The sequence below is a fragment of the Artemia sp. Qi Xiang Cuo genome, chromosome 16, assembly GCF_049724085.1.
Source record: "Artemia sp. Qi Xiang Cuo chromosome 16, ASM4972408v1, whole genome shotgun sequence".
NCBI classification, from domain to species: Eukaryota; Metazoa; Arthropoda; class Branchiopoda; order Anostraca; family Artemiidae; genus Artemia; species Artemia sp. Qi Xiang Cuo.
Genome location: NC_142809.1, coordinates 62,738,130 through 62,760,793, shown reverse-complemented (window position 1 = coordinate 62,760,793; position 22,664 = coordinate 62,738,130). Strand labels below are relative to the sequence as shown.

The 22,664-nt window shown below is 35.8% G+C and overlaps 1 pseudogene; it reads left to right on the top strand.

Annotated features, from left to right (window-relative positions):
- The first annotated feature begins 233 nt into the window (after positions 1 to 233).
- On the top strand, positions 234 to 758 carry LOC148943178 (cytidine deaminase pseudogene; annotated as a pseudogene).
- Positions 759 to 22,664: the final 21,906 nt, after the last annotated feature.

The window sequence follows — 22,664 nt, the reverse complement described above, 5'->3', positions numbered from 1 at the left end:
TAAAAAGGATTATTTCAAATCTGGCCAATCTAAAGAATGGAAATAAACCAAGCGATAAAACTCTGAATCAACTTCTGAATCAGTGGAACTTCAGAACTATACTTGACGGGTCACAATTTAGAAATACGACATGTAAAGTTCTGAGTTGGTATGCCGGGTGCGGAGTTGATCGCGAGGTAATAAAAGCAGTTTCACGATTGTCAAGTATAGATTGGGACCATCATTTATTCAGCATGAACTGTGATGTCATTCATTTAAATGAAGTCCCGTTGATTAAAATTATGCACACTTTAAAGAAGAGAGAGGCTATTGCTTATGCATGCTTCAATGAGGCAATGCCTTCAACACCTAATACTCTAACAGCCAGTGAAGCCAACAAGAAGTTGATGGAGTCTGCTCGTGACGCCCGGGGCAATTCTTATTGTCCATATAGTAAAAACAAAGTCGGAGCAGCTCTACTGCAAGTTGATGGGGAATTTATCACTGGATGTAATATAGAAAATCACGCTCTGTCTTTGAAGACATACGGTATGCAAGTAGCCTTCGTTAAGGCTATATCGTCAAGCAAATTAGAATTTACAGAAGTCGCAGTATGTGCAGAGATGGGGGAAGATCTCCTCCACACTTCTGGTTCGTGCAGGAAGCTTCTATTTGAATTTTGCATGGACACACCTGTTTTTATTTGCAAACCAGACTTACTTTCATATATTGTAAAAACCAGTGATGGGCTTTTACCTCAAGTTTTTGGGAAACTTTAAAGCTCAACTTTAGCTGTTTAAATTGTTGTTGAGCAGTGAACAGTACTTTAGTGTTGAGTAGTAAAGAGTATGTAGTTTTTATTTTTCCCTTTCCAGTAATCCCAGAAAATCACCTCTGGCTATTCACGAACATAGATCAAATTTTTTCCACTGAGCTAGTCACTGTAACAGCTTTGCGAACTTCTAATACTTCTCACCAGGTTCCTGCCATCGCATTACATGAATGTTAAACGTTAACTCTTGTAGATCTTTATTTATATTAGAATATAAAATACTTATTTCCTTCTATAAAATTCTTCCGATATAAATCAAACTCCCCCTAATTGTTTTTAAATCCCATTTCAAACTTTTGTCTAAATTCCTAACAGGCAAAGAAAAACCGCATTTATTTTCTTTAAATCATCCAGCAAAAAGGGAATATTATATATGCATGCGAGCTTGATAAATTCCAAACGTACATTGTAATACTTAGGAGAATTTCATACGCTTTGTTTTACAAAACAATAGAGGTAAATATTTTCAAAAGTTCTAGACCGATGTAGAAAGCAGAAAAAAGCTGCGAGTTTAATGTCAGTACAAAGTAAAAGAGACGGACTTGAATTTCGCGGAAGTACTTGAAAAAATAAAGGGACATTGTTTTAAACATAGTTGGGAAGTTCTCTTAGGAATGTGAGCATTTAATGATCAAAATATTGTGAAAAAACTATTGGACTGTCAGACAACATAATAATCTTATTTTGTCAGCATAATAAGAATGTGGGGGGTGACCTAAGAGGAGTTGGTTCAATCGTGAAATAGTTGTGATTGCTCAGAAGCAAAACCCGTGTTATATGGTAGTGAAAAAGTGTTTTTCGGGATTATTATGAATATAGAAATGACTGAGGAAAGATTATTCTGTATGTACGATTGATTTGAAGCTTTGTCTATATTCGTACACTGCTGTATGCTCAGATGTAAGTCTCAATAAATATATTACTTTCTTATTTGTGTTTTATTTTGGTATATGTCTCTATCTCGCTACAAAGTAGGTAACTAGTTCAACTGCCTCCATTGGTAAACGCTCTCTCAGGGAATTTGATTTCCATATGACACTAAAGAATCTTGGCAAATAGAAGGCTCAGAAACATATGGTTATGCTTCTAGGTTAGGAATTCTTTTACAGTAACTTCAATAGTCCACCCCTTTACTCCATCGTCAAAAACCAACAAAGAGAAAAATCTAAAAAAAACAAACAAACGAGACTGTGGCCAGTGGAGAGAAAAGACAAATGCAAAACAACGCGGATATTTCGCCTGTATTCAAACAAGGCGTCTTCAGCACTTAAAGAAACAACAAGAAGAATAGGATAAAAAAAACGCAAGATAAAACTAAAAACCAATAAAACCACCACCAAAAAAAAAAAGTACAATTGGCGCAAACCGATCCACGTAGGGAAAAGATGCTATTATTATAGTTACTTCAGTGAGGACACCCGAGTAACTGAGGAAAAATAAAAAAACTGTAAATTACTTTAATTATTCTGTTGCGACATAATCCTTTTGTTAGCTTTTACTGAAGCAAATCGTTTTGGTCTAGCAGGTAAAACATTCCCCTGGTGATTATTTAAAATCTTGACTCCCTTATAGACTGTTGATTCACTAAGCTTTGAAATAGCTAAGGCTTCATCAAATTTAAAAAAATGATCTGGTTGAAACCAAATATGCTCTGCTAAAGCTGAAACAAAAGTTTCTGGAGGCTTGCTTAATTGTAGGGTTTTTTCAGTTGAATTTCGGTGTTCAATAAACCTTTCAACAAATTGTTGGTTAGTCCTACCAATATAGAACTTCCCACAAAAACACGGAATTTTATATACCCCACTTAATAAATTTCCCCGGGTTAAATCCTTACCAGAACTAAAAAAAACTACCCATTGGCCTCAACAATTGGAAACATGTGTCAATACCAAATTTACGTAAAACCCGTGAAAGTTTTTCACCCAAACCAGGTACATATGGTAATGAAATGAAACTTTTTGATACATCTAAATCTAAAGACTGAGACACCCCAATAACCCTACTATCATGTTTAACCCGTCTATTTTTAATTATTTTGTCAATGAACTTAATTGGTTAACTATTACAAAACAAAATATCCCTCAAGTATAACAATTCCGAATCCAGAAATTCCTGGGAACAAATTCTAAAGGCTCTATCCACTAGTGAAATTACCACCCCTCTTATCACCGACATAGGGTTATTTTCACCGACAACATGATGGTAGGGTTATTGGGGTTTCTCAGCCTTTAGATTTAGATGTATAAAAAAGTTTCATTTCATTACCATATGTACCTGGTTTGGGTGAAAAACTTTCAAGGGTTTTACGTAAATTTGGTATTGATAACTGTTTTCAATCGTTGGAAACATTGAAATGAAGTGGGACACCGTAAAAGTGTATACACTACGGTCGGTAAAGAAAAACTGGGGTTCAGAAAGAAACCAAAGGAAAGGCGGATCTCTGACACCACCTGGGAGTTGATTGATGAGCGTAAGGTACTGAAGCAGACCTTACTGACAAGGCCACACGGCGTGCAATGTCAGCTTCACAACTTCTCTACAACGAGAAGGACAAAGAAATTAAAAAGAGTGCTAGGAAGGATAAAAGACTTTTCCTCGAAAATAAAGCTGTGCTAGCACAGGAAGCTGCTAAAAAGGGTGATTCTAAAACTGTTTGCCGGCAGACTAATGAGATGGTTGAGAAACAGAGCAGCAGAACCACCCTGATAAAAGACGAGAATGGATTGATTTTAACAGATCCTGATAAAATTGACGAAAGATGGGCTGTCCACTCCAAGAAATTATTAAATAGACCGAGACCCATTGACAGAGAAAATGTACCAGATACCCCCTTTTTACAACTTGAAATAAATACAGACCGGCCAAGCTTTGCCGAGGTCATTTATCAGCAAACAAGCAGAAAAACGGACGAGCTCCTGGCATAGACGGAATCCCAGCGGAAATCCTAAAGTATTCAATAAGACCATGCCTCTCTGTGTGGATTGCACTTTTCACCAATATATGGAATATAGCGAAGGTTCCACGTGAATTGATCAAGGGGATATTGGTGAAAATCTTCAAAAGGGGAGACGCAATGGTGTGCGATATTTGGAGAGGCATCAACCTTCTGCCAGTACCGTGCAAACTATTGGCTTCCATTATATTGTACCAGATACGAGAGGCACTAGATACATATCTGCAAGAAGGGCAGCATGGTTTCAGAACCAGCATATTGTGCTCTGAATTATTTTTTTTTCACTGAGAACGTTTGTCGAGGAATCAAAAGAGTGGAACAATAAGTTATATTTACTATTTATGATTTCGAAAAGACGTTTGACTCAGTTGACCGAGAATGCTTGTGGAGAGTCAGTAAGTATTATGGGGTGCCAGAAAAACCAGTGAGCATGATAATATCCCTATGCGAAGAGACCGAGTGCTGCGTTAAGACCGAGAATGGCACAAAAACATTTTCAAGATAATGTCTGGTGTGCGTCAGGGATGCATACTTTCCCTATTTCTTTTTGTAATTATAATGGATTACATATTAAGATGAAACTCTGGATATGGCGTAAATGTAAGCAGCAAGCAACTATGTGATTAGGATTTCGCAGATGACGTAATATTGCTAGATGATTCTAAACAAAGGTTACAGCAGCTACTTGACGCAATTACAGAAAATGCAGAAAATGTGGGGCTAAGTATAACCGTTGACAAATCAAAGAGCATGTCCATCAAAACTCACCGCTTGTTCTGCAGCACAAGAATACAAGTCTAGAACAGGTGAAGAACTTCAAATACCTGGGTAGCTGGATCGATTGTGATGGTGAAATAATGACAGAGATTAAACACAGAATTGGTCAGTCAACTACAGCTTTCAATAGACATATGCCCATTTGGAGAAACAGCAAATATTCCTTGCGACTGAGGCTACGTCACTTCAGTAGAAACGTGCTCTCCATAGTTGTCTACGCTAGTGTGTGCTGGAAAATGAATCAGCAGCTCTTGCATTTGAAAATATGTGCCTGAGAAAAATTTTATACATAAGTTGGCCACAGAGAGTCAATAACTTTGTAATCCGGAGTAGAATGAGAAAGCCTCTCATTACTGCTGTTCTAAGGAAGAAGAGGTGGTCATATTTGGATCATTTACTCTACATGAACAAAGGCTGCCTTTTTCAGACATCGTATGACTGGAAACCAGGCGGCAGAAAAAAACGAGGTCGTCAAAGAACACTTTGCGGCGAACTTTTGATCAATATCTGAGGACGGCCGAGACCTCGTTAATACCTGAATGGGAAGATTTCACCGCTACAGCATAGCTTCGAGACGAGTGGAGAGGCTTCGCCGACGCCCTATGCGCCACCAATGGCTCATGAGGAACTAAGGTCTAAGGTAAGGTCTCTAGACATGAGGGGAAGAGAGTGCAAAAAAAACACTATTTTTGAGCAAACGAATGATTTCTTTTAAAAGGATTAATTGTTATCAAATGGCTTTGAGGGGGCATGCTCAGGGTTATGAATACAAAAAAGCGAAATATTTCTTTAATATCCCAAGTAATATGTGTAAAAATGAAGAATTTAGACAGTTTCAATAAGCTATGGCTAAGTTTGTTCGAGACGAACCATTTTCTCGCAAAAAATACAAAATTATGAAAAATGTTAAATGTTCCTTTAGTACCTATGCAATAGGACTAAAACGAAGAACTTATATACAATTTCAACTAGCTATGGCTAAGTTTGTTATAGGCGAACCATTGTCTTGCAAAAAAACACAAAATTAGAAAAAATGTTAAATGTTCCTTCAGTACCTATGCAATAGGACTAAAAACGAAGAATTTATATACAATTTCAACTAGCTATGGCTAATTAGGTTATAGATGAGCCATTTTCTTGCGAAAACACACAACATTAGAAACAATATTAAATGTTCCTTTATTACTTATGCAATAGGACTAAAAACGAAGAATGTATATACAGTTTCAACTAGCTACCGCTAAGTTTGTTAAAGACGAGCCATTTCTTGCGAACCCATTTTCTTGCAAAAACAAGTAGAATTAGAAAAATGTTAAGTATTTCTTTATTACCTATGTGATATGAAAAATGGGAAAACACTTCCAATGGGTATAATGAGTCTTGATAAAAGTTACAGCATGAAACGAAGTACATCAATGAATCTTAGTATGTAGGTTTCACTTGTTTATCGACAAGAAATGTAGAATTTGGAGCTTTTTCGATGAAAATGATTTTTTGAAAGAAAACGAAAATTCAATGTGGTAATATTGGTGAATATGTGCTAGTAGTCAAACAACAGAAAGGATCTGAATGGTGTTTTAAATTCGTACATACTCCTCCAATTTCAAAATACAATTCTCTGATTCATTGTGTATCTTTGGCAAGGAAAGTCCAGTTTTAGATCAAAATGAGCCATTTCCTCAAAAAAAAAATCATAATAGAGCTTTTTAAATATGAACTCAAAATTTTGGCAACGGAATTATAGAAATAGCTAAGTTATGCCGCAATGGGGGGGGGGCTTTTTCTAATAAATGATGCGCAAAAGATGATAAAGGATCCAGTTTATAAATTTTCTATTTCGTTTATATTATAACACCGATTAAGTTCAATATGGAGACAAAGCGTGGGCCACGTGGAGATTGACAGAGTCTGAGAAAGAATTCTATCTTTTTAACAGCAGCAATGATGTTATAGCTACAGTTGACATACTAGAAGTTTACTATACAGAAGAGGATTATCCTACCCAGACGAGTATTAAGTAAAGATGTGGCCTTCAGGGAGGCTATGCATTGAAGTTGATGAATGTTTGGTTGACCATCTGCCCCCTCAGAGGAATTTAAGAGTACGCGAGGATTTGTTTGACGATCTTCCCCCTCTGAGTGACATCAGAATTTACTAGGCTGATAATGATGATGCTAAAGCTGATCAAGTGATTTCATCAGGGGCGTCTCATATTGAGATGTTTACTACTGAAGATGAGGGGGTTGAAGATAATGCCGCGTTTTTTAAGTCGGTTGTTAACATTGATTTAACATTTGAATAAAAAAATTTTTTTGACAAATGATTTTATTTTAATAGCTTAGAAGAAGAAAAAAAGGAGAAAGGGCTTGATTTCTGAAGAAATGTATGGAAATACTTTACAGTAGACATTTCTTCGAGAAATTTTTACCTTTGACAGAAAACTTGGTAGTTTGTGTTGAGGTTTAGCCTAGGGACTGTCTCTGAGAACGCCGACTCCAAGTCCGACTCCATTAGGCAAAAAAAATTACTACAACTCCAGATTCAGAGCCCCGATCTCAAAGGTTCATTTAACTAGATTTGTAATTTATAACCAATTTGACTAAAGCTCCAGACATTTTTAATATACCAATTACAAATTATTCAGGAAAAATTACTAAGACTTCAACTTCAGAGCCTCGTTCTAATAGATTATTTTAACTAGATTTGTAATTTAAAAGCGATTTCAAGTCCTGGCGTCCGACACCATTCAGCAAAAATTACTAAAGCTTCAAGTTCAGAGCCCCGTTCTTAAAAGTTCTTTTAACTGCATTTGTAATTGGAAATATTGGAACACCTGGAATCCCGGGGAGTCTGCCAGGGGTAGGACTCTTGCCAGACCTGTCGTGACGTCAGAGGGTTGCGGTCAGAATCCAATGCTATTTCCCTATGTGACCATTGAAAGGCGCGGGTGTGTCGCGTAATGTAACAGGGATCCGGTTGAAATCTTGCCATCCGAGCAGTAGAAACAGGTGACCACATTGCACAGTTACAAGGGGTTAAGAGCTCCACGCCTAGTGGGCCACTTTAAATCCCATGTTGATCTAGTATTCGGACGTGATTATATAATTTAAGGACCCTTTAGTCTGTATCCCTATTAATATCTTTAGAGTAATTGTCTGCGAGGGCGTGTCAAATTTGGGCAGTAGCACACGGTTCTAGTGTGTGCCAAAAATGGGGAATCTTAGGTGTCGCGCAATAGGTTAATTTTAGAATATAATAGGTAGGATAAAATATTAGGAATGGCTTGTTAGTTCTCTCGGTTAAGGCGAAAATCCGTTGTATGGGAATGACCTATCCAGCCAGGATCAAGAATTAAAGAAAAAAAAGCTAAAGAAAGAAAAAAAAAAGAGCTAAAGAAAGAAAAAAAGCCTTGAACATTTGAAGCAAAAAAAATTATGCCAAAAAGAGTATTATCTAGCAGAGATTTCTACCAACATTGCATAAGATGTGCTTGCCTTACATAAAGTGTGTGCCACCATGAAGTCAAATATAGGAAAATGCTTTGGGTGTTTTGGGCAAAAAATTAAAATATCAAAGAGGCATTACGTGGCAGTGATGGTTGTACTGTCATCACATAGTTTTTGTGCTGTCATTACGTTATAAGAAGGGAATCCTTCATGGGCTCTTGTCAAATGTTTACATGAAGTTGCGTGAAGCATATTACACCTGACCGTTTGATACTGGGTGTGTTTTGACGTCATTGAAGTTCAGAAGGGTGTGTCATGGGAGTCTTACCAACTGTGTTCCATTTAATAGAACCGGTGACCACGTTGCGCAGGTGTGACGGCTTGAGATGTTGGTAGCTCCACTTATCTGACCCTTTAAGGCGCAAGGGTGTGTCGCTTGACGTGACAGGGATACGATTGAAATTTTGCCTAGAAATAGGGCGTGCTCAGAATCTTTCTGGTTGACCACACTGCAGAGGTGCAACGGACTCCATTTGGAATTCTCTATTATTTGAACATGTGTATTATCCCGACCACATTCCAAGTAGTAATATTGAAACACTCAGGACTCTTGCCTAGAAACAAAATTAGCGGTACCTTGTCGCCAAAAGAGGGATGTGCTGTTAAATCTTCTTCTTGCGCCGTTGAACCATTGAAAGAAAGGAGTAGTCCCTAGGAATGTCCTAGAATCAATAGAGGCCACACTGCTTACAGGAGCTTGAATCTTCTACAGTAGAGTTTTCTGGTACGTTCAATATGATACTGTTATTTTTATTAAGGTTCCTTGAATTTTACGGGATGTTTCTCCTTATTTCAAAACAAGGTTAATTTTCTCAGGCTCTTATCTTATGATGGGTAGCACTAAACTTGATGTTCAGTGATACCCTTTTTACATATTAACCTGATTCTTTTGATGTATCTACTGATATTAAGATTCCGTTACTTTCAGTTTTGAATACTAATGAACTTAGCCGCTCCTTACTTACAGGTCACTACCACGAACTGTTTGATAAAAACAACAAATTTGGCACTCTTTTAATTTCCCAAATTCAGTTTTAAAGAATATATTTTATTGTAGGATTTTAATTTATATATGTAGCTTATTGTGGATGGCTCAAGTCTAAACAAACCTTGCAGTCTAAGGTAAATCATAGTTGTCTTACAATTCCAAACATTTTCATATATTGTGTAAACCCCTGAAATTTGGTTCTCTGATTTTTTTTTGTAGGAAGGGAAAGAGATATGAGAGCATTTTTTACTAAAAATCCTAGCCCTCGTTGAACCTTCAGATAAATTAAGAATTAGTTCTAAGGGAGAGATGAGAGGCTCACGTCTCCAAAAATATCGAATTGCGATCGTTTTTTGTTTTTTGTGTTTTTTTTTTTGGGGGGGGTAAAGAAATATAACAGAGGCAAGTTTACTTTTTTTTCCAAGCAGGGGTCGTATTTAAACGGTGGTCATAAAATGTTGGGAGAGGGCGCATTAAAAAGAAAATTAAAGGTTCTAGTGACATTTTAAGTGACCAAAAAGATTAGAGGGCAGCTACCTTCTTTCCATGACCTTATTCTAAAAACGTTCAATCAATATTTTGACATAGTCGTATTGCTCAGCATAGTTTTAAAATCCTTTAACTATCCCTTGTGAGATAACTTGACCCCCCCAAAAGCTCCTGGGGAAAGGTCTTAAACTTGCATAAGTTGTCATTTGTTTACGCATACCATTTGTTATTGCGAAGCAGTCATACATTTTTTGGGTGGCAGGGGGGGGGGGGAATTTGTGCTGAAAAGATTTTCAATGTGGAGTATTGTCAATGAAAAGACCATATCTAAGCAGTTAACTGTTTGTGGTTAAAAATTATAAGCACGGAGCAACTCCGCCCAATAGTCCCTAAAACTGAAAAAAAACTAAATTTGGATATCAGTAGTTACATCAAAAGAGTGGATTTTTTATGCAGATATAAAATACATAATATTTGTCAAGAGTAGAAGGAGGGTTTACACCACTGGGAGAACACCATATGGTAGGGGTTCAGGATTTATAAGCTCTTAACTTGTACATTATAAGTTTTCCGATCGCAACACTTTCTATGAGATAGAATAATATAGATTAAATAATAAGTTTGAATTTCCTCTTGATGTGATTACTTAGGTTGGGGGAGTCATTAGTCCAGGAGTGTAATCATTCTTCGAAAAATTATCAGATTCCTTAGGAGCGTTTCTAATGGAGTACAATTGGACTAGTTGTCTACTAGGCGGTGCTAGATTCAGACATATGAATAAATCAACACAAATAGTTAAGTAATAGTTTTATTGAGGCTTGCATTTTAGTTGTACAGCAGTGCTTTACTTCAACTGACGACAATAGAGGCAGAGATAATAAAATGACAAAATCTCTTGAATGCCTGCATAACAATAATGCTTGGGTTCTGAATACTCGATCCTTAATGCTGCCCCATTCATAATAATAATAATCTTTAAAAACACTTTTCCGACTCTATAAAACACTCGAGTAGATTCTGAGCCCTAAGAGCTATTTCACGATTGGCCCAATTCCTGTGGTGGGGCCCACCACCTTGTCAATATGTGGACAAACTCAATTCATTATGTAAACTGTGTGTCCAAAAATTTTACTTTTAATATTCTGGTCATTAAACTTTTCACATTCCTGTGTTAACTTGAAACTTTATATGTTACTTGAATCTACTTTCCATAAAACATTGTCTCGTGATTTTTTGTCAAGTATTTTGCGAAATCCAATCTATCTTCTTTAATTAGTACCGTCATCCGGTCGGTAGCTTTTTCCACATTTCACATCTGTCAGTCTGTAAGACAACAAGTGTGGAATGCATCGAAGCATTACAAAGTACTCTGGAATTCATCAAGTATCAGGTTCTTCACGAATATAATCATCCGTTTTTTGTACTTTAAAGGGATGTTTTGGCTGAGAATAAAATGTGGTTTCTCTTTTGTTGATTAAGAAATTAGACTCAAGTTCGAAATGGGATTTAAACTTAATAAGGGGGGAGTTTAATTAACATCGGAAGTATTTTTAGAAGGAAATAATTTGAAGGAAATATTAGAAGGAAATAATTTCATTTTATTCGGAAGTATTTGGAAACAATTTTATATTTTAAATATATCACTTATCACTTACGGTACAGACTCGGCTATCAATCTGTGGAGAAAGTTGCTGGTGAACGGGCAATTTTACGATTTACAAATTTCCGAGATACACTGATGCAAAGTGATAAAATATATTGAGACTGTGTGGCTAACCTCACGGATATTAACGACCCCCCAGATTGAACTCGTACCAAAGAACATCAAGCTATTGATGTTTTCTATTCCCATGCTCTGTGAGTATGGTTCTAGGCCAAATTTTAAGACTATCATTTGGACCTGTGTCATAAAATCACTCTATCTATAGACCCTCTGTTTATTGATCTAATAACCGTTCGACTGTTTTTCTAGAGTCTTTAGACTAAGTACCTATCTGAATTTGACCCTTTACCCCCTCCCCCCCCCTGCCATACGTCACGGGGGTGTCAGTTGGCCGAGGGGTAGATGCAAACTGTCTGATATATTTAGAGGATTTTATTCTTTATTATGTGTTTTCTTGTGTCTTTATGTTATATTTGCTTTTCTGCAGGACACAAGATACTTGTGAATTATAAAACACACGAAAGAAGTCAAGTTTGATTAATATAAAATAAGATGAAAATATAATAGTTAAGGATGCCTCCCTCGCAAATTTATAACGTGAGTTCTGTTTAGTAAATTTTCTTTGGTTTTTCCAAATAAAATCATTTTTTGTGGGAAATGAATTTTAGCCCCCCACCCCTCAATATATTCAAATTCAGGGTATATATTTACACATTAGAGGGGGGTAGGGTTGCATTAAATCTATATTAATTGTAAATTGGCTAGCATTTTTGATCTGATCGCATTTTTTTCTACTAAGCTACCTTTAGGTATAAATTTTAGCCCTACATGATGTGTGTATGTTAACGATCTTTTTTATATCTAGTTTTAAGCCTATATGCTGGAACTGTGCTATCAAGTCTATGTGTCTAAATACCCCCTGTTTCTTGATCTTGTAACATTTCGAAATTTTTGCTATGAGTCTGTAGCCTAAATACCTATCGAAATTTGACAATTTACCCCCTCCCCCACCCCATTCTTACCGGCTTTTTGATTATCCCTTGGTTTAAAATCATTATTTATAAGATATTTAAAGGATTTTTTGCTGTATTATGCGTTTTTTTATGACTGTCTCTTATAGTGGCTTTTCCAAAGGAAAAAAGTTACTAGTGCATTATATGACACACAAAACAAGTAAAGTTCGATCAATATAAAATAGAGTGAAAATATGATAGTTAAGAAAAAAATTCGGTCTATACATTACCACATTAGAGGTTATATGAATTAGCAACTTTTAGCTAATTTCAATGATAAAATTCCGAAAAAGTTGTAAAAATATTTTTTTTAAGGATAATTTTGAAGAATGCGTCCCTCCCGTCGACAAAAAGGCCCAAATTGAAGCTGAAAATCAGTTACGTCCTACTGTAATACACTGCATTGGACCTGTGAGGGAATTTGACCAAGGAGAGAACACCAGGATCGTTATACAAGAACACGAATTGGGTAAGGTTGTGATGATGTTGCAAAAAGCGAATCCAAGTTTTATATTTATTAAAATTTTTACTGAAGATTTTTCTCCCGGAAGGAAATATACATTTCATTATTCTAATATCCTATTGAGGTAAAGTCTTATGACCGTTTAAATCAGAGAATGTAATATTTTGATAAAAGGCTTCGAAATAATTTCAGAATAATAGAGGTTCTAATTTGCGTAATATTCGTTGTCAACTCTCATTTACAGCTTGAATAGATATTGCAACATCCGAGAAGAGAGACCTAACGGTTTAATTTATCATATTTTACAGAAAATCTTGGAAACAACAGATGCTATTAGCGAGGCCTGGGCATTATTTGAAACACAATCGGAAATTGAATAAAAGTTCTTTGCAACATAAAGTAAGGGGGATATTGCTACTCAGTGATGTTTCAAATGATTAGAAAATATAGTTACCGTAAATCCAATTTTCGATCCTCTTAAAAAATACGATGATTTATACTTGTAAAATTAAGTGTATGTTTTCTTTATAAGCTACACTGGTTTCATCACTACCCTCCCCTCATCTGAAGAAACAAGTCACATTGATGAAATGTTTCATATTGATGCACATAAACAGTTTCGTCATAATGTTGAAACGTCTTCACATTACGATGAAGAATATGGTAAATTTTTACAAGGGTGTTATGAAGGTAGTGATAATTTAGATGGTATTTATGCTACTATCATTAACGACACGAAATGGACAGATAATTAATTGGGGCAATATTTCAATGTTGATTGGAATTCTTTAGATGTAGAGAATAGCATAGTCGAACAAGGCAATGCAGTACCTTCAGAGAATGAATTACCTTGGTTGATCCCGCATACTACGCAAATTTTGGACAATTTTACTCGTCAGTTAAATGAGAATCCGTCCCATTTGGATTTAGTGAATGTATCCCCGATTCAATCTAATTTAATTGATCATGAAAATGAATTGGATTGGATGAATTTCCATCGTTCAAACAAACTAAAGGCTATCTAAAGCAAACTGAGATATTTCAATACATACAACAGCCAATGTTTTAAGCTATTGGGTGATGGGTGCGTAGGGGGTGTTGCCCACCCCGGGGTCGAGTTGTGAGTGCGTGCAGATAGACAAGGTGTAGCGATTTTAAATCCCGCGCGCCAAGGGGGAGGGGTAATGAGACACATGTTTCATCTCTAACAGAATTTCAACAAACCAATTCAATTCTGAACAAAAAATACGTTTTCACTGCAACCTTTGGTGATCCGTTTAATTCAGTGATGGCGGAAAATTTTATCATCGATGCCAGATATATTAGTCATGCCTATGCAGAGAACATTCTTGCACTCTGAGAAAACCAGATTCAAGTGTTGGGGGACAGAGGTCAATTAACACCTCAATTGTTTTACAAATATTTTATTTAAGTGAGAGTCATGGGGAGGTCTATGACCATCATGTGCACACTGAAATATTGGCGATGTACCGTCGTTTGGAAAATTATGAGTTTCTTTATGCAATGGATAGACAATACTGTCTCTCATCTCGACAATTATAATGAGAATGGTAGTGGTTCAGTGGTTTTATTTGTTGAAATTTTAAGTGTAAATATATGTAAATTTAAAAAAGATTTTATTTTAAGACGGGGGCATAGGGAGCAGGGTAGTTTTTAAATATATTCCCGATTTATAAGGACGCAAGGGCATTCAACGAATCTGTTTCGAAACAGGCCAAAAATGTTTCATGTACGCTTTCCTTATGTACGCTTTCCTCATATTAGCTTTCTAACCTCTGCGAAATGATGCTACAAAGAAAAATTGGGGCTAATGGGTGCATGGGAAGGAGGGGTCTGATTTTCCCCAAGTAGATTTCACTTGTTTAGCATAAAAATTTTCTGTAAAACTCAGGGCGATAGATATTTTCAAGCGGGCCAATACGCATTTTAATATCGGTGTTACTGCGCTACAGTATGAATCGGACCTCTAAAGGGCTGTGTATACTCATAAAAAGGGTGTAATAGTCCCAGTAAGAGTGCCATCTTTTGAATTTGGCAATCGGTATATTCTTACTATCAATATATTCAGCCGTTCTTCGTATACAAGAACCTGGACACATGTTTTGTCAGTATTTTTTCAGAGCATGGACCGTTTTTTTTCAGTTATTTGTTAAATTTCCTTTTGATCAAAATTTTTTAATAAATGTAACTTTATACAGTTTTTTTTTTGTTTTTTTAAGTGTTTTTTTATCTGTTTTTCTATGTTCTTTATAACATTGTTTTATTTTGTTTTTTTTGCCCTGTACAAGATGAGATTCTAGGGCAAGTATAAACTTTATGTTTGTAAGTTCTTGGTTTTCCTCATTAATAAATTGATTGATTGATTGATTTTTTCAAAAAGGTTATTTTTACAAACCAAGTGCATGAAATGAGACAACGCAATCATAGCCGAATCGTGATGAGTGATGTTGAAGAAATGATGATGAAAGAGCGCAAAGCTCTGGACCAAGATACAGCTATAGACGCTCTAGACCTAGAATACTATCAAAGAATGTCGAAAAATGTTCGAAAAAATCACTGAACGTGACATAGAAACTTAAAAATTACATTTCAATGAAGCATGACCACAAAACAGAATTGAATACATTAAAATTTCTCAGGATGCAAAGCAGATTACATATCTGAAAAGAAAGTTTTAAGTAAACTCGTTATTTATGTAAACTTTAAACGACAGCTATGGTTCTGGAATTTTTTCTTCTTCGCTAAATTCAAAATTTTTTTATTTACAATATTCTTTGATGCTGTTTCTGGGCTTCTTTTCCTTATGGGAGGTATTGAAAATGCCATCTATTGCAAATTTAAGCAAAATAAATCTGTCTTAGTGACTCATGTTCATTTCTATATTATCCGTCCACGGGAAATCTGACTAGTCTTGGTGTCGCAATTTCGAAACCTTGATGTATGCTTTCCCAGAGTTTTATTATGAAGATGTATAGATTTTCTGGTTTTCTCCTCCATTCCAAAAGATTTATTATTTTGTTATTGCCTACCTAATTTCTATGTCTTTAATAAAAGATTAACAGTCAGGTAAATAAAATTGAAAGTTATCTTACATAGCTATTGATTTTAAAACCTCTCATTTCGCCTGTAACAGCTAATAGTATATCCTATTGACTAAGATTAACATTTAACCAGCAACTCAGGTGATCCAGTGTTTCCGGTAAATCGAAAACAAATTTTCATTGTCACATAAAGCTAATAAAATGTCAATATAAAGGAAGTATATAAATGGGTTCCTCTATTAGAGCTTGAGAAGAATCGGAGTTCCCGATTGGAACAAAAGAAAAGTTTAAGTTTTTCTGATTCGGACTGGTTAGACTTTGGAATTCTACAAAAATTCAAAAGTAATACATAAAACTTAAAAAACAAACAGATTAAAAGTTTTTGTTTCATGTTCCCTTTTGGAAAGTGATTTATTTTGTCTTTTACCTAATATGCTTAACCCAAAAAAAGAAGCAGAGAACGGTTTGTCCAGGACTTGCCGGGTGTAGGTACCGATGGCTTCATTTTCTGCCTTCAGTCGGCTGTACGGCGCTGGTGCTCTGGGGACTTACTGGAACAATTAATGAAATATTAGGACTTTACCCACCTGGAGGCAAAATATAAAAGAAAGTAGTCACTAAGACCTGTGCTGATCCTGCGCCTCTTTTCTGAAGTCTTGTGATTTGTCACTTTTGTGCATCTTGTTGCGGCCGACGAAAAATAAAAATTTCGCTCTGTTGAGGTACTCGTCGCTGCGGTCACTAGTAATATAGGTGGTTGCAGAATTTTTTAGCTATTTGGTTGTTTAACACGGGAAAATCCACAACAGACAACAAACTGTGATTTAAAACAGATGTATGGGGGTTGACGCCAAGAAAATTCAAATTTCACTCTTATAATCTATGTACAATCACCTCAAATGGTGGTCAAAGTAGGAATTGATGTTGTTTTTATCGTGTTATCTATTCGTTCTAAGTCATGGGAAGAAAATGAACGAACTGTAAATTTATTAATAATTCAATTATATTTGAAATCTTAGTTCAAATTCTGAAAAATTATTATATACAAATAAAATATATTTATAGTTACTTAGTAACAATTTTACTTTTTGAGTATGAAACATTTAACTTACCTACAAAAGTTTAAATAATATTACTCTATTTTAGTTTTCAATTTAGAATCTCAACAGTTATTAGATGAAATGCAGAAAAATATATTGTTTCTTAGCTAAAAATTTATAATTATAAATTGTAATGCCCTTGGTCTAAATAAAGAAAATAATAAAAATAATAATAATAATAAGATAAATATTACATTGCTCCCACATCACTCTTTACTTAGGCAGCGCTATTACACTCCCTATGATATTATTTCAACTTTTAGTTACTATGGACATAGGCCATGGTTTGTTCTTTACTATGTTTCAGCTGTGTCTGAAGAAACTAGCATATTCATCATTGATAATAGCCTATATCGATCCTTTATGTAAAATATCATTAAAACCAAAATATTGATAAGACTTAAAAAAATCCCATTTACAATATCAATCATGTGTGAACAAAAAAATTAACATTAATCTTTTCATATATTACGCACTCATTATGGCACACATTATTTTTTTTGCTTTTTTTTAATTAAAAAAGGTACTAAAAATTTTATTTTCTGTTTAAATAAGTCCTCTCTCGAAATTCTAGGACGTCTGGATCGATAAGATCACCATTCCTATATCCACTCTGGGTCAATCACCACTCTGGGTCGATAAGATCACCACGATAATTTCCCCAGGCGTGATAAGATCACCCCTGGGGAAAAAAAGGAAAATAAACACGCATTCGATATCTTTCTTCTGGCAAAAGATATAAATTACACATTTTTGCAGATAAGAGCTTGAAACCTCTACAGTGAGGTTCTCTGATACGCTGGAACTGATCGTCTGGTTTTCATCAAGATTCTATTACTTTTAGTGGGTGTTATCCCCCTAAATGAAAACATTGAAACATTCAGTTGAAACAAATGAAAACATTCATTCATAAGTACCAGGCAGATACACACTAAAACGAATTGATTTGACGAAAGTGATATCGACATATCCAATCAAAATTTTGAGATAGCAATTTTCTTCAACGTAGTTGAACGTTCTGGAAATTAGGTCTATGAGGATGACAACTCCAGCCCTGAATTTAGAGATTCTATGACCGGGAGGATGCCTGACGATCATCACATTTTTATAACATATCGAATCAATGCAGATATTTCCCGGCTGGGGGTTACCCAGCTAACAGACATAAAATCCCGAATTTTTGACCCATTTCGTATTTATAATAACTGCCCGGGAAAGGAAGTAGTTTGAGGGTTTGGTATTTATGATTTTATTGAAGGTGTTAAAAAAGAGATAGTAGTCGACACAATATGTTACGGAGAAGCTTTGAGCATGGCGAGCCTTATTGTAGCTACGGGTACTCCCGGCCGTCGATTCGCATGTCAAAATTACTGTTTAATGATTCACCAACCATGGAGTGGAGCAATTCAGGGAAAAGTGTCAGACGTAGCCATAAAAGCAAAAGAGATACAAAATCAAAAGGACAAACTTATAGGATTGTACGCTATTCATGTTAACCACCCAGTGAACGAAATTGCAAACTACTTCGACCGAAAATGCTTGTGGAGAGTCAATAAGTATTATGGGGTACCAAAAAAACTAGTGAGCATGATAATATCCCTATGCGAAGAGACCGAGTGCTGCGTTAAGACCGAGAATGGCACAAAAACATTTTCAAGATAATGTCTGGTGTGCGTCAGGGATGCATAATTTCCCTGTTTCTTTTTGTAATTATAATGGATTACATATTAAGACGAAACTCTGGATATGGCGTAAATGTAAGCAGCAAGCAACTATGTGATTTGGATTTCGCAGATGACGTAGTTTTGCTAGAAGATTCTAAAAAAAGGTTGCAGCAGCTACTTGACACAATTACAGAAAATGCAGAAAATGTGGGGCTAAGCATAAACGTTGACAAATCAAAGAGCATGTCCATCAAAACTCACCGCTTGTTCTGCAGCATAAGAATACAAGTCTAGAACAGGTGAAGAACTTCAAATACCTGGGTAGCTCGATCGATTGTGATGGTGAAATAATGACAGAGATTAAACACAGAATTGGTCAGTCAACTACAGCTTTCAATAGACATATGCCCATTTGGAGCAAAAGTAAATATTCCTTGCGACTGAGGCTACGTCACTTCAGTAGAAACGTGTTCTCCATACTTCTATACGATGGTGTGTGCTGGAAAATGAATCAGCAGTTCTTGCATTTGAAAATATGTGCCTGAGGAGAATTTTAAACATAAGTTGGCCACAGAGATTCAATAACTTTGAAATCCGGAGTAGAATGGGAAAGCCTCTCATTACTGCTGTTCTGAGGAAGAATAGGTGGTCATATTTGGGCCATTTACTCTGCATGAACGAAGGCTGCCTTTCTCGGACAGCGTACGACTGGAAACCAGGCGGCAGAAGAAAACGAGGTCGTCAAAGAACACTTTGCGGTGAACATTTGATCAATATCTGAGGACGGCCGAGACCTCGTTAATACCTGAATGGGAAGATTTCACCGCTACAGCATAGCTTCGAGACGAGTGGAGAGGCTTCGCCGATGCCCTATGCGCCACCAATGGCTCATGAGGAACTAAGGTCTAAGGTAAGGTGAGAAGACAGTGCAAAAAACCACTATTTTTGAGCAAACGAATGATTTCTTTTGAAAGGATTAATTGTTATCGAATGGCTTTGAGGGGGCATGCTCTGGGTTATGAATACAAAAAAGGCGAAATATTTCTTTAATATCCCAAGTAATATGTGTAAAAATGAAGAATTTAGACAGTTTCAATAAGCTATGGCTAAGTTTGTTAGAGACGAACCATTTTCTCGCAAAAAAACACAAAATTATGAAAATGTTAAATGTTCCTTTAGTACCTATGCAATAGGACTAAAAACGAAGAATTTATATACAATTTCAACTAGCTATGGCTAATTAGGTTATAGACGAGCCATTTTCTTGCGAAAACACACAACATTAGAAACAATATTAAATGTTCCTTTATTACTTATGCAATAGGACTAAAAACGAAGAATGTATATACCGTTTCAACTAGCTACCGCTAAGTTTTTTAAAGACGAGCCATTTTCTTGCGAAAACACACAAAATTTGAAAAAATATTAAATGTTCCCTTACTACCTATGCAATAGGACTAAAAATGAAGAATTTATACACAGTTTCAACTAGCTATGGCTAAGTTTGTTAATGAGAACCCATTTTCTTTCAAAAACAAGTAGAATTAGAAAAATGTTAAGTATTTCTTTATTACCTATGTGATATGAAAAATGGGATAACACTTCCAATGGGTATAACGAGTCTTGATAAAAGTTACAGCATGAAACGTAGTACATCAATGAATCTTAGTATGTAGGTTTCCCTTGTTTATCGACAAGAAATGTAGAATTTGGTGCTTTTTCGATAAAAATACGTATAAAATGAAAATTCAAGGTGGTAATATTGGTGAATATGTGCTAGTAGTCAAACAACAGAAAGGATCTGAATGGCGTTTTAAATTCGTACATACTCCTCTAATTTCAAAATACAATTCTCTGATTCATTGTGTATCTTCAGCAAGGAAAGTTCAGTTTTAGATCAAAATGAGCCATTTCCTCAAAAAAAAGATCATAATGAATCTTTTTAAATGTGAACTCCAATTTTTGGCAACGGAATTATAGAAATGGGTAAGTTATGCAGCAATGGGGGGGGGCGTTTTTATAAGAAAATATGCAAAAAATATACTAAAATATCCTGTTTGTCATTTGTCTATTTATTTTATAGTAGACCCCCGAGTATGTTCAATAGGGAGACAATGCGCGGGACACCGGGGGTTTCACAGAGTCTGAGAAAGAATTCTATCTTTTTAACAGTAGCAATGATGTTATAGCTACAGATGACATACTAGAAGTTTACTATACAGAGGATGGATTGTCCTACACTGACGAGTATTAAGTACAGATGTGGCCTTCAGGGAGGCTATGCATTGAAGTTGATGAACGGTTGGATGACCATCTGCCCCCTCTGAGGAATATATGTTTTTACCCCAAAATTTGTTTTTACCCCAGGAGGGGTCGTATTTAACCGGTGGTCCTAAAATGTTGGGAGAGGGCGCATTAAAACGGAAATTAAAGGTTCTAAGTGACAATTTTAAGTGACCAAAAAGATTGGAGGGCAGCTACCTTCTTTCCATGACCTTATACTGAAAATGTTCAATTTTGAGATAGTCATATGGCTCAGCATAGTTTTAAAATCCTTTAACTAACCCTTGTGAGATAACTTGACCCCCCAAAAGCTCCTTGGGAAGGGTGTTAAAGTTGCAAAATTTGTCATTTGTTTACGTATACCATTTTTTATTGCGAAGTAGTCATACATTTTTCGGGTGGCAGGGGGGAAATTTGTGCTGGAAAGATTTTCAATGTGGAGTATTGTCAATGAATATACCATATCGAAGCAGTGAACAGTTTGTGGTGACAAATTATAAGCACGGAGCAACTCCGCCCAATAGTCCCCGAAACTGAAAAGAAAAACAAAATTTGGATATCAGTAGTTACATCAGAAGAGTAAATTTTTTATACCGATTTAAAATACATAATATTTGTCAAGAGTAGAAGGAGGGTTTACACCACTGGGAGAACACCATATATGGGCACCGACCCACTTTCGGGGGTGACGCAATACGCTCAGTGAATACAACCAGTACAAGATCATTGACCTCCAATGAGCTACAATCCAAGAAGAACAAGATCACATACCTCTTTCTAGGCCAATCAGGGAGTTGCATTACTAACGGGAGTGACATCAGAGCAGACTTCTGGAAAATTCCTTAGCATGGATTTACGTAATTTCAGTCATATCTCATTCCACCTTGAGACTTTGTTTATAATGATCGCACTTCAAGGCTAAAGTAACAGTTTGTTTCAAAGCATTATGGAGCAAACATCAGATACAATAAATGATTAAGAAGTTATTTCAACGAAAATTTATAATGAAAGTTCTGTTTATAAATAATTAATTGAGATGTTTCCATGGTATATTTTTACCAAATCATATTATTGACTAATGTGGAAATACAACTCGATGTCCCTTTTTTATGCTCATTCCGAATACAATAATCATTTTTTTTTGTTGGAAATGAATTTTGGCCCCCCGCCCCAATATATTTCAATTCAGGGTATACATTTGCACATTAGGGAGATGGGGTTGCATGAAGTATAATTTAAATGCAAACCATCGAGCATTTTTTTTCAGGTCGCATTTATTTTCTACTAGGCTAGCTATTGAAACTGTCATTTGTATGGTGGTAGGTGTTCAGGATATATAAGCTGTTAACTTGTACATTATAAGTTTTCCGATCGCACCACTTTTTTAGCAGATAGAATAATATAGATTAAATAATAAGTTTGAATATCCTCTTGATGTGATTAATTAGGTTGGGGGAGTCATTAATCCAGGAGTGTAATCATTCTTCGTAAAATTATCAGATTCCTTAGGAGCGTTTCCAATGGAGTACAATTGGACTAGTTGTCTACTAGGCGGTGCTAGATACAGACATATAAATAAAACAACACAAATAGAAAAGTAAGTTTTATTGAGACTTGCATTTTAGTTGTACAGCAGTGCTTTACTTCAACTGACGACAATAGAGGCAGAGATAATAAAATGACAAAATCTCTACAATGCCTTCATAACAATAATGCTTGGGTTCTGAGTACTCGATCCTTAATGCTGCCCCATTCATAATAATAATAATCTTTAAAAACACTTTTCCAACTCTATAAAACACTCGATTAGATTCTGCGCGCTAAGAGCTATTTCATGATTGGCCCAAATCCTGTGGAGGGGCCCGCCACCTTGTCATTATGTGGACAAACCA